The sequence below is a fragment of the Rattus norvegicus genome, chromosome 9 (assembly GCF_036323735.1).
Source record: "Rattus norvegicus strain BN/NHsdMcwi chromosome 9, GRCr8, whole genome shotgun sequence".
NCBI lineage: Eukaryota > Metazoa > Chordata > Mammalia > Rodentia > Muridae > Rattus > Rattus norvegicus.
This window is the reverse complement of record NC_086027.1, coordinates 114,917,231-114,928,555: the sequence shown is the minus strand read 5'-3', so window position 1 is coordinate 114,928,555 and position 11,325 is coordinate 114,917,231. Positions and strand designations below refer to the sequence as shown.

Below are 11,325 nucleotides of genomic sequence, written 5' to 3'. Positions count from 1 at the left end.
GATGGGGTCCCAGCCTTTCTCTAAGCTCCCCATTGAGTCACCACACTGGGGAAGTGTTGGATCCACGCCTTGGCCATCGGCGGCTTTAACTGGCTCCAGGCCTGCAGCTTTCACACAACAGGTGCCAGCAACCTTTCATGCTACCAGAGAATCAGCTCGACAGAAACTACTTTGGGTAACACGAGAATACGGAGGTCCCTGCTGGAGAGGCTCAGGCAAGAAGCGAGTGTCTCCCGTGAGGGATCTCAGGAAAGTCCCAGTTCACAAGTCTCGGGGCTCTCGGGTGGAGATCAGTTTGGGGATAAGTTATCGAGAGAACCAATCGAATACCTGTGTTTGCATGAATTGTTAGGGTGAGAAACGGCCCACTTCCGTAACAGGGTATTATGGGGCCTGTTGTGTTTGGAACCCACAGCAGGATAGAGAATCTCCCCTGGTGCCATTGCAGGAACTTGGGTTTCCCAGCATCCCACAATAACCCCCGAGTCAGTTCCAGGAAGACTGGACTCCGAAAGAGTCAGATTTGAAATTCTCTCCTTCAATGCGGCCTCTGATGTTACTCTAGCTGTCTGTACACTGTGTGAGTATTTAAATAGTATTTTCTGGCTGCTAAACATAGTTCATAGACCCATTAAGAATAAAATTTAAAAAGAACCAGCTTCTAAAGGGGAACGTGGGCCCTTTTTCTAATGTCTCCCATACAATGTTTAATCTAGGATTGGGTGACTGACTGGGTTGTTTAACAGTCATCAAAATCCAGGTTTGAAGATAGAAACCAAATATGTTTTAGTTCTTTCATCTTTTGAAGCGATAACCCAGAAGATCCCCCAAGCTCCTGGATTTCTTCCATTTAGCTTTCACCAAATGTGAACTCTAAACTCCCCGTGTGCTTCAGTTTCTTTGTATATGTACATTATAGATGCAGGAGAACATTTACAAGGAGTCTACTACATGCCATATGCTTCCCTTGGAGTTTGGATCTGAAGACAGGAGTTAGCTTCTGTCCTTGAAGAACTTAGTTGGGTAGATAAGGCTGCGACAGGAAGTGGCACTGTGGTGGTTTGGGTATGAGAGAGGCGTGGTCTTGTTGAAGGAGATGTGACCTTGTTGGAGTGGGTGTGGCCTTGTTGGAGTGGGTGTGCCCTTGTTGGAGGAGGAGGTGTGGCCTTGTTGGAGGAGGTGTGGCCTTGTTGGAGTGGGTGTGGCCTTTGTTGGAGGAGGAGGTGTGGTCTTGTTGGAGGAGGTGTGGCCTTGTTGGAGTGGGTGTGCCTTTGTTGGAGGAGGAGGTGTGGCCTTGTTGGAGGATGTGTGCCACTGTGAGCTTGGGCTTTAAAACCCTCCTCCTAGCTGCCTGGAAGCACTCTTCTCCTAGTGGCCTTCATATGAAGATGTAGGACTCTCAGCTCCTCTCAGTATGTACCATGCCTGCCTGGACCCTGCAACGCTCCCACCTTGATAATAGTGGGACCTGAAAACCAGCCCTGATTAAATGTTGTTCCTTTAAGAGGTACATTGGTCATGGTGCCTTTTCACAGCAGTAACACCCTAAGATAGACATCAATTGGTAAAGCCAGCCATGGGGGGCTTTCAAGGAAGGGATGGTCATTTCTAGGGTCACTTACCATGGAGTTGTCATTGGCAAAATGTCTGAGTTTCATGTTTAAAATTGCGTGTATGAGGGTGTTCTCTGGAATCATAAAAGAGATGACAAACCCAACTGGCAAGCAGGGTCGACTCACAGAAGTCAGCCTGAGATGATAGCCAAGGTTACCACTGGGGTAGACACATGACCAGATCAGATGAAGGGCATGCTGGCAGAGGGCAGCACTGATGGAACAAAGTTGTTTACCTCATGGTGACAGGATAGCAGAGAACGAATGAGAGAGAGGAAGAAGTTCTCCTTATTACCACTCTATGGTCACTCCACAGATCCAATCCTTCCAACAAGGCTCCCCAACTTCCATCACATCTTGAGCACCCTCCATGGCGAAGACCAAGACTTCAACCTGCAAGGCTTTGAGGGACATCTCATATGAAAACCAATGCATGCAGTTAATGGGGGCTCTCAGGTGGGTTACTGTTCAGTCCGGAAATGATGGGCACACCGATGCTGCTGGGTTTTGAGGGCTTTGGGGCTCAGCCTCCGTGCTTCTTCCTCTAGGAGCCTGACAGCTGCGGTGGTTAGAATATGAATGTCCCCATAAACTCATGCCTTCAGTCTCGGAGCTGGTATCTCTGTGAGGATGTTTGGTTGACTTTGGGGAGTGGCGCTTGGGCTGTAGGAAGTAGGCCTCTGGTGGCAGGATACAACATCCCTGCTGCTTCCTGTTTTCCTTCTCCCACCTAAGGTGGTCATTGTGGGCACTAAGCTTGGGGAAGCATGCACAATGCTGCACTCTTTATATTCAGGGAACCAAGGACAGACCAACATAAGGAGACAAAGTCCAACTTGGTGAGCAATGAGTTTTCTCGGAGTTACTTGCAGGAGTATGGGTAAGACGTTATTTACAGTAACGGAAAACACAAAGGCAAAACATCACCAAAAGCCACCCCAGCTTGGGTAATACTCCATGACAGCTAGGAACCATGGGCACAGGGTAATACTTGCGTGCAGTTCAATAGGTAGGAAAGTGGGGATTTTTTGTCCGTTTGTTTTTGGGTTTGTTTTTTGTTTTGTTTTGCTTTTTTTTTTTTTGTCAGCATATTTGATCTGAGCCTCTTCCAGACTACTCAGCTTCTTCGAGTGTCTTTCAGGCATCCTTATGGCTTAGATGAGCTTGAGGAGGGAGAAGTCTTGTGAATGTGGTAGATTTTTGAGACTTCCTGAATCTTAAGGATCTCCCCTGCAGGAGAGGATGCTTTCCCTCTTTGTAGCATATCCTGAGCCTCAAGGGGCTTCCCTCCAAGGTGGAAGATTTTCTCTCCGAGGAAGCGTAATGGTGATACAGGCAGCGGTCCTCAACCACACCCTCTCACCACCATGTTGTTCTGCCCAAGGACATGGACACACATTCTAAAACAATCTAAACCCTTCCTTCCCTTAACCATTTCCTCCTTCTAAGTCACAAAATAGAATGAAGTGTACATGAGGCATGGCCAGTGGAGAAGACGGCTGGCGGAGGCTCCATTATCAAAGCTCTGAACTTCCCACGTCCCTTCTACTTGGCGTGAATACTATCAGGACGGCTGTGTTCACCTGAAGCTAACCAAGAAGAGTACCTGTGTAGTCAGCACCATCCGGAACTCTCTGCCTAAGCCTGGCCCCCTGGGAGGGGCCAGGACCCCACATGCCTCTCCCAGGAATTATTCCTAACGTTCGTAAGGCATCGTGCTCATTTTCTTCACGGGTGTAACAATCAATAAATTGTCCTTATACCCCACCCACTCTCGGGGCGAGATGCTATTTAAAGTTCGTGAGTCACAGGAAAGAAAGAAAACATGGAGGTGGGAGGTAGGAGGTATGGGGACAAGGGGGTTCCAGAGAGAAAGAGTAGCGAATGAGAGAAAGTTGGGTGTGAGAGAGGGGGTGGGTGAAAATGGCTAAAATTCATTGTTTAAATGTATGAAACTGTCAAAGAGTACAGAAATATTTAAAATGAAATAAAAGCATTCGGCTTGAATTTGCAGGACTTGCAGGCTGCTGTTGGCGAGCAGAGGAAGCATCATCACCCTGGAGCCCTCTCTCCACATGACTCTGGAGGAGTTCTTTCACCTTCTGGCCTGGTTCTCTCCTCTGTAAGTTGAGTCATAGGTTTGCCCGCCTGCCTAGGCCTTTCCTGAATGGAGTTGGTGCCCTCCGTGGACTTCAGCTTCCCTGACCTTGTGCTTTGAGCTTGCCCAGCTTTCATTAAACCTCACATTCCGAGATGGGATCGTCTGGTAGCATCATATGAATTTATCGCTTGTAATTCTGCGGAAGCTCGGTAAGATGGTGGAAGCCGCCACACTCAGCGTCAGAGCCTGCCTTTCCTTTATTAAGCACTAAATTCTGTATCCTTATGCTCCCGCCTGTCTCTTCGAGTCATTGGTAAAGTTGCTGTTAAAACACAAGTCTGAGATGATGAAAGAACTCATTAAGAAAAAAGCAACTGGGGGCTGGGGATTTAGCTCAGTGGTAGAGCGCTTACCTAGGAAGCGCAAGGCCCTGGGTTCGGTCCCCAGCCCCGAAAAAAAGAACCAAAAAAACAAAAAAAAAAAAAAGAAAAGAAAAATGCAACTGGAGCCATTCTGAAATGAAAAAAGTGAAGTTCCCTTCTGAAGACCAAGAAAAGTGGGATGCGGGCCCACTTCCCAATGCCCCTTCCTGACACTTCCCAGGCCTAGAGGACCCTCTGTGACCTTGAGATGATTCTGCCTTGTTTCTGCTGACACTTGTCCCTTTATCTCGCTGTGCCTTCACTGTCTGCTCCGTGGTTTCTCCCACAGGATAGAGAAACATCCGACTGTTTTGAACAGCTGTCCCTTGGTGTCTGTGAAAGATTGGTTCTGAGACCCCTATTGGCTGTACAACCCACAGGTTCTTGGATCTTTCTGAGAAAAGAGGCCCTTCCAATTAAGCCTATGCACATCCTCCTGATGCTTTAAACTGTGTTTCCTGCAATCCCTATGGCGAGGTACATGGTGCATGATAGTTTTCCACTGTACTACAGGGGACAATGACAAGGCTCACACAAGTGCCCATCTATATGTTCATAGGAACGGTTATCATGGCTGCTTAATATCCTTAGTCCAGAACTACTCGAACTGCTCTCAGATGCACACACGTTTAGGAAATCCGAGGTAGGTGTTTCTGAACACTGAGCTCCCACAGCACCCTCCGGCAAGCGCTGCTGCTTTCTCTTCTTCCTCAGCACTGGGCCTTCTTCCTGATGCCTCTTCAGATTTGCCACAATACAGTGCAAAAGGAAGTGGTCCTCCCAATCCCCTGGCCAGGGAGAAACCACAAGGGTGTAGCATAGATAGGCAGCTGTCAATCTCAGGGTCCCATCCGGCAGGCAGCCCAAGGCTAACGCTGAGACTGAGAAGTCTTGTCCCTTTCACAGGCTTACTCTCCGATTCAAGCTACTCTAAAGGAAGAACCACATCAGTGTGGCCTGCCCACCCTTGTGCAATCAGACCCTTGTCACGGGCACTTCGAGATGAGACAGCAGCAGCTTCAGATCCAACTCACTGTGGCATGGTCAGGTCAAACAGGTTGCAGGCAATGCCCCCACAGAGAGCCAGCGGTGGGGTGTGGCTTCATCTTTCCCACAGTTCTCTAGCTAGAAGCCAATTTTCAGATCCCTCCCATCCAAGCTTGTGAAAAGAGCCGTCCCCTCTTCTGTCCCTTTCTGTACCGGACAGACTCCTGTCTTTTGCCTGTTCAGGGCTGTCCTCGGCTGTCCCCATTCTCAGATGCCTCGATCACACCAGTGACTGTTTTCTATCCCCTATCCAGTGGCCTTCTACACTGAGGCACACCTGCTGTAATGCTTTGGTGTCCTGAAGGTCTTCAGGCTGTGTTGCCCCCTCTGTAGACTTCAGGGGCAGAGCACAGGACCTCTCTCCAGAGAGTGGCCTCTGCTCGAGGGTGGGGCCTTTGCTCACTGTCAGGAGGACTAGAAGGCCTGCTTAGCCTGGGGTACAGGCCACAGAGCTGCCACACTATTGCCTTGAGTGAGCACTCACTCACTAGCCACGGCATCAGATTTCCTGTTAAAGTCGTTCAGAGGCAACTGCATTCTTTCTCTAAATTTTTAGTTCTGAATACTTCTAGGCTTAAAGTCACTAAAGCCATGTGGGCTCCTTCACACTCCCCAGGACGCTTTTCATGTATGTTCTATAGCCTTTGCATGATTGTCTTTTCTGTGTGTGCATGTATGCGCATGTGCACATGCGGGAGCCATGCCTGTGGAGGCCAGAAGTAGACAGAGGGTGTCCTCGATCACTCTGAATGGGCCTCTCCCTCAATCTAGAGCTTACCAATTAAGCCGGTCTAGTTGGCGAACCCTGGATCCTGTCTCTGCTTCTGTGTTGGGGTTACCGGGACTTGTTAGCCTTCTTAGGGTATACCAGTTAGGGACTGAGGGACGCTGGCAGAACCTGGAGGTCAGGTCTGTTTTGACATATAAAATATACGTATAAAATATACGTCTCTTGTCCCTGGTCGGAAACCAAACAATAGAAAATGAAGTGTGACTCCATCAGTTCATGACCCTGAGCCAGAGGATGCTCTTCCTTTCAGAAAATACTTCTAACAGTAAAAGTAGATGAGAAAGAAATCCACAAGGAAGTAGATATGCTGGTTAGTTATTTCATGAGCTGGTTAGTTATTTCATGGTGCAAGCCAGTGTTATCCAGGAAGAGTAAACGTCAGTTGAGAAAGTGCCTCCATCAGACGTCCCTGTGGACATGGCTGCGGAGGCCTTTCCTTCGTTGATTAAATGTTCAAATGCCCATCTACTGGGTAGGTTGGTCTGGGTCGTCTAAGAAAGCAAACCTGAGGAATATCGAATGGCCAGGGAGCACTTAAAGAAATGTTCAACATCCTTACTCATCAGGTAAATGCAAATCAAAACAACCCTGAGATTTCACCTCACGCCAGTGAGAATGGCTATGATCAAAAACTCAGGTGACAGCAGAAGCTGGAGAGGATGTGGAGAAAGAGGAACACTCCTCCATTGTTGGTGGGATTGCATACTGGTACAACCACTCTGGAAATCAGTCTAGAGATTCCTCAGAAAATTGGACATTGAACTGCCTGAGGATCCAGCTATACCTCTCTTGGGCATATACCCAAAAGATGCCCCATCATACAACAAAGACACGTGCTCCACTATGTTCACAGTAGCCTTATTTACAATAACCAGAAGCTGGAAAGAATCCAGATATCCGTCAACAGAGGAATGGATACAGAAAATGTGGTACATCTACACAATGGAGTACTACTCAGCTATTAAAATCAACGGCTACATGAAATTCTTAGGCAAATGGATGGAACTAGAAAACATCATCCTGAGTGAGGAAACCCAGTCACAAAAGAACACATATGGTATGTACTCACTGATGAGTGGTTATTAGCCCAAAACTTGGAATACCTAAGAAACAATTCACAGACCATATGAAGCTCAAGAAGAAGAAAGACCAAAATGTGGATGCTTCATTCCTCCTTAGAATGGGGAACAAAGTACCCATGAGAGGAAATACAATGACAAAGAGTGGAGCAGGGACTGAAGGAAAAGCCATCCAGAGACGTTCCACCTGGGGACCCATCCCATATGCAGATACCAAACACAGTCACTATTGCTGATGCCAAGAAGGGCTTGCTGATGGGAGCCAGATATAGATGTCTCCTGAGAGGCTCTTTCCTACCTGATACAGAAGAGGATGCTTGCAGCCAACCATTGGACTGAACAAGGGGACCCCAGTGGAGGAGTTGGAGAAAGGACTGAAGGAGCTGAAGGGGTTGCAGCCCCATAGGAAGAACAATAATATCAACCAACCAAACCCCCCAGCTCCCAGGGACTAAACCACCAACCAAAGAGTACACATGGAGGGACCCATGGCTCCAGCTATAGGATGTAGCAGAGGATGGCCTTTTCTGGCATCAACAGGAGGAAAAGTGATTGGTCCTGTGACTCATTTCCCCAGTGTAGGGGAATGCCAGGGTGTGGAGGTGGGAGTGGGTGGGTGGGAGTGGGAGCATCTTCATAGAAGTGGGGGCATGGGGGAAGAGGGATGGGAGAAAGGGGGAAGGAGACAACATTTGAATGTAAAAACATAAAATATCCAATAACAAAGAAAGAAAGCAGGCTGAGCAAATCATGGAGAAGAAGCCAGTGAGCAGAACTCCTCCACAGCTTCTGCTTTGGTTCCTGCCTGAGTTTCTGCCCTGGCTTTCCTGGGTTAAGAACAATAACCTTTAAGCTAAAATAAATCCTCCCCACCCACCCCAACCACCCAACCCCAATTGCCTTTGGCCATGGCTTATCACAGCAAAGTTAAGACTGTAGGTAAAAGCATGAGTTCCAGAGTAGGACTGCTAGTTTTTGAACAGCTTCCTGACCTCCCAGCAACCACTTCACCTCTCTGTGTCACAATTTACTGTCCTACTCACTCCATCTGGCACCCCCAGAAGCCCTGAAGCTTTTAAGGAACCGATGTGAGCCCGGCGCCTGCCATCTAGAGAGTTCTGACATACGGTTTTCAGATAGCAAACCACGTTTTCTTTAATTTGAGCAAAGTGGCAGACAAATCTTTTCTACGGGCCAGATAAAAATATTTTAAGCTTCAGGGGCCATCTGCAGTCTCCGTCACTTCCTCTCCTCCTCTTCTTTCACTATCAGTTAAATGTGCGGTACCGTCGAGAGCATTGTGAACCCACGGTGCCTTTGTTTGTCAGCCCAGTTTCAGTGGAAGATCACAGACAGGTTAACACGCAGCACAGGCAAGCTTTGGTCTCCACTCTTCCTTTCCTTGTGAAGCTGTAGAGCCTGTCAACAGGAAGAAAATGGAGAGTAACCTAATTATGTCTCATGTGCCCTCCACTCAACTTTCAAACTATGAGATCTGCACCATTTACCCTGGCTACTGTCCCCCTGAACACCCAGAGCAGTACCAGAGGCTCCTGTGTGCCGTCCCAGCTGGTGACATACCAGCATGATGGCCATTTTGACGCTGCTGCTAGGTTCCAGTCTTCTGGGCAGTTTTATATGGCCTGATGGTTGTGTCCTTGCCACGTGGCCTAGGGTGTGTGTGACAATGCCACTCCTTTTGCACCCTCAAATTGTCACAGATCAGATTCTGTCCCTTGGTCCTTCTTCCAGTGGTCATCTGAAGACACAGAAACCGTGATCCATAAGACAGGAACTTTGAACTGAGATCTTGGAGTCCCCACGGGAACTGGAAACTTCTGCCGCCAACTGCCACGTGAGAACAAACGCTTCTTTATTATTACAGGGTCCCCGTCAGAGCAGCCAGCAGTTAACATGTTACAACATGAACTACGGTTTCATGACCTTTCTGAATGCACATTTGTTCCTGTGTGATACGCAGTAGGACTCTGTAGTTTGAAGATTTGTCCAAAGAACAAATGATCGCGTATAGGTTCCCTTTGAGTCACGGTGGCTGTGACGCCAGATAGAAGGGCAGAGGAGAGTAAAAATTTGTGGCCGTGAAGGTGTGCGGAGGGACATCTTGGGTCATGGCAGTGGAAGTGCGAGGCAGGTGCTGTTCACATCATGGTGGAACAGGACTGGGTGACACCTTCAAAGGCCTGTCCCCAGTGACCTACTTCTCCCATCCAGGTCCTACCTCTCCTAAAGCCTCCACAGTCTCCAAAATATCGTGCCAGCTGGGAACAAGTGTCTAAAACACGAGCCAGGGGAACGTGTCAGATTCTAGCCATGATGGCGCACTGCATTCTGTAGCTTTTGCTCTTTTACCTCACTCTGTGGCACGGTTTAAAAATGTATTCACATCGGTAAATGTCCGAGCTCTAACAATGTTATTTATCCGATTTAACTAAGCTACCCCGGGTCCACAGAAATGTGTGAAAAATATTTGCATTAACGTATTTAAAAGATAATGCCTTCAACTCTCTGAGAGGATTTTAATTGTTTTCAGCTAGCATATAATTAGCATCTCGTCAGCTGCTGCTACACACTGGAAAGGTGGCTTAGACTTTGTGTGGCATTTTTACGCATTTTTCTTTTTAATCTCTGTGGGTCTCCCCAAAGTCCCTGTGTGACTTAGAGGAGAAGGCCACATTTCTCTGTGGAAATGAGCTCAGATCCCTAACACTTTCACTGACTTTCCTTCAGGGACTTTCCCTGGCCCCTGTCACTCAGAGAGTCCCTTTCTAAACTGGGATGAAACCTGAACCCTGGCTGTGAGGCTTAGGAGAGTCTTTAAATAGCCTAGAGCAGGGCACACACGGAGCACCCAGTCAGCTACTCTTGGAAAACTGAGGCTTAGAGTTAAGACAACACCAGCCCTGAGCTCAAGGGGCACACTGAGCAGAGTGAAGACTGTTGATTCTCTCCTGTGTTCATTCATCCTGTGTCCACGGGGAATATTTTGCAACTTCCAAGTATAATTTGCTTTGTTTTTTTTTTCCCCCTGCAAGGCAAAAACAAAACAGCCCTAAATTTCTAAACTTTCATCCAAATTTAAGTTATTTTTCAATTAATAAAAATTAAACAAACCAAGGCAGGCGGTCCAGGAGAGATGATGGCTCAGCAGTCAAGAGAGGGTGCTGAATTCAGGTTCCTCCATCTACAGAAAAGCTTGGCATAGTCATGGACACGCCTTCAACTCTATCGCTGAGGGGTGTACACAGCGGGTTCCCTGGGGCTTGCTGGCGGCCAGCCTCACTAGAAAATCCAAGCTCTGGTTCCCTAAGGCGACCCTGCCTCAAAGAAACAAGACAGAGATGATATAGGACATCCGTCTCCCTCTTCTAGCCTTGCGCGGCGTAAACACCAGCTCACACACATGTGCCTGTCCCATGCACACATATGTTTAGCACACATGCTCTCTCTCACTCGAATGAGTCAGCCATTAGTTTCATTGTGTTTGTCACTGGGTGGGTGGAGCTCCCCGGGTGGGTGGGGCTCCCCAGGCTCTACCCTAGTTCTGTGTCAATCATAAGCCTCCCTCTCCAAGGCCCTCCTACTCAGGCAGCCTTTCACCAAACTTAGAGTATCCTCTCCCGTGGCATAAACTGCAGATGCTCCCCTAGGCCAGCGCCATCTTGCTTTATGCTTTCAGATTTCAGTGTCTGCTTCTAACCCTATTTCATTTTCAACTGAAGTGCTAGAAGAGAGCTGTTGGTTAACAGGCAATCCCTACACCAAGCCACCCGATCAAAATTCTGGTTTGCTTCAGACAGAATAAAGAATACTTTATTTTATTATCAGAAACATTAATTGTATGATGTTTTTGTGACTTATTTCAAATAAAGTGATCAATTAAAGTTGTTAATCAATCAATTCTTTAAATTTAATGAATTAGATCAGTTTAATTCCAGGTTAGGCTGCAAAGTTGGCTGTGGGATTTTGATGTTGTTATTGTTTTGTTTTGTTTTTTACTGAAACCATTTCTGACATCAGGAATCTGTGCTGCTCCCCTAGGCTTATTGCCCCTTCGGATGACACAGACTCCTTTTTGTGTTTATCCACGCCGCGATATGCAGATTCCTGCAATAAAATAATAGACCTCTCTCCTAGAGAGTAGTCACTAACTGGAAAATGTTCCCAGAGGCTATGATCCGAGAGTTTGCATGGAGGCTGCTTCCCTAGAGACCCCAGGCCTCTGGGTGCTGCACCAGCGCATAATAGATAAAGG

General features: G+C 47.6%; 1 long non-coding RNA gene across 3 annotated transcripts; it reads left to right on the top strand.

Annotated features, from left to right (window-relative positions):
- Nucleotides 1-1,291: 1,291 nt before the first annotated feature.
- LOC120094856 (uncharacterized) lies at nucleotides 1,292-3,865 on the top strand. Of its 3 annotated transcripts, XR_010054895.1 has the most exons (4): nucleotides 1,292-1,412; nucleotides 1,930-2,069; nucleotides 2,410-3,314; nucleotides 3,628-3,865. It is a non-coding gene; the product is annotated as an uncharacterized LOC120094856 (long non-coding RNA). The 3 variants fall into 3 exon arrangements; XR_005489553.2 differs by lacking the exon at nucleotides 3,628-3,865 and having other exon boundaries at nucleotides 2,410-3,378; XR_010054894.1 differs by lacking the exon at nucleotides 3,628-3,865 and having other exon boundaries at nucleotides 1,360-1,507; nucleotides 2,410-3,378.
- The last annotated feature ends 7,460 nt before the right edge of the window (nucleotides 3,866-11,325 follow it).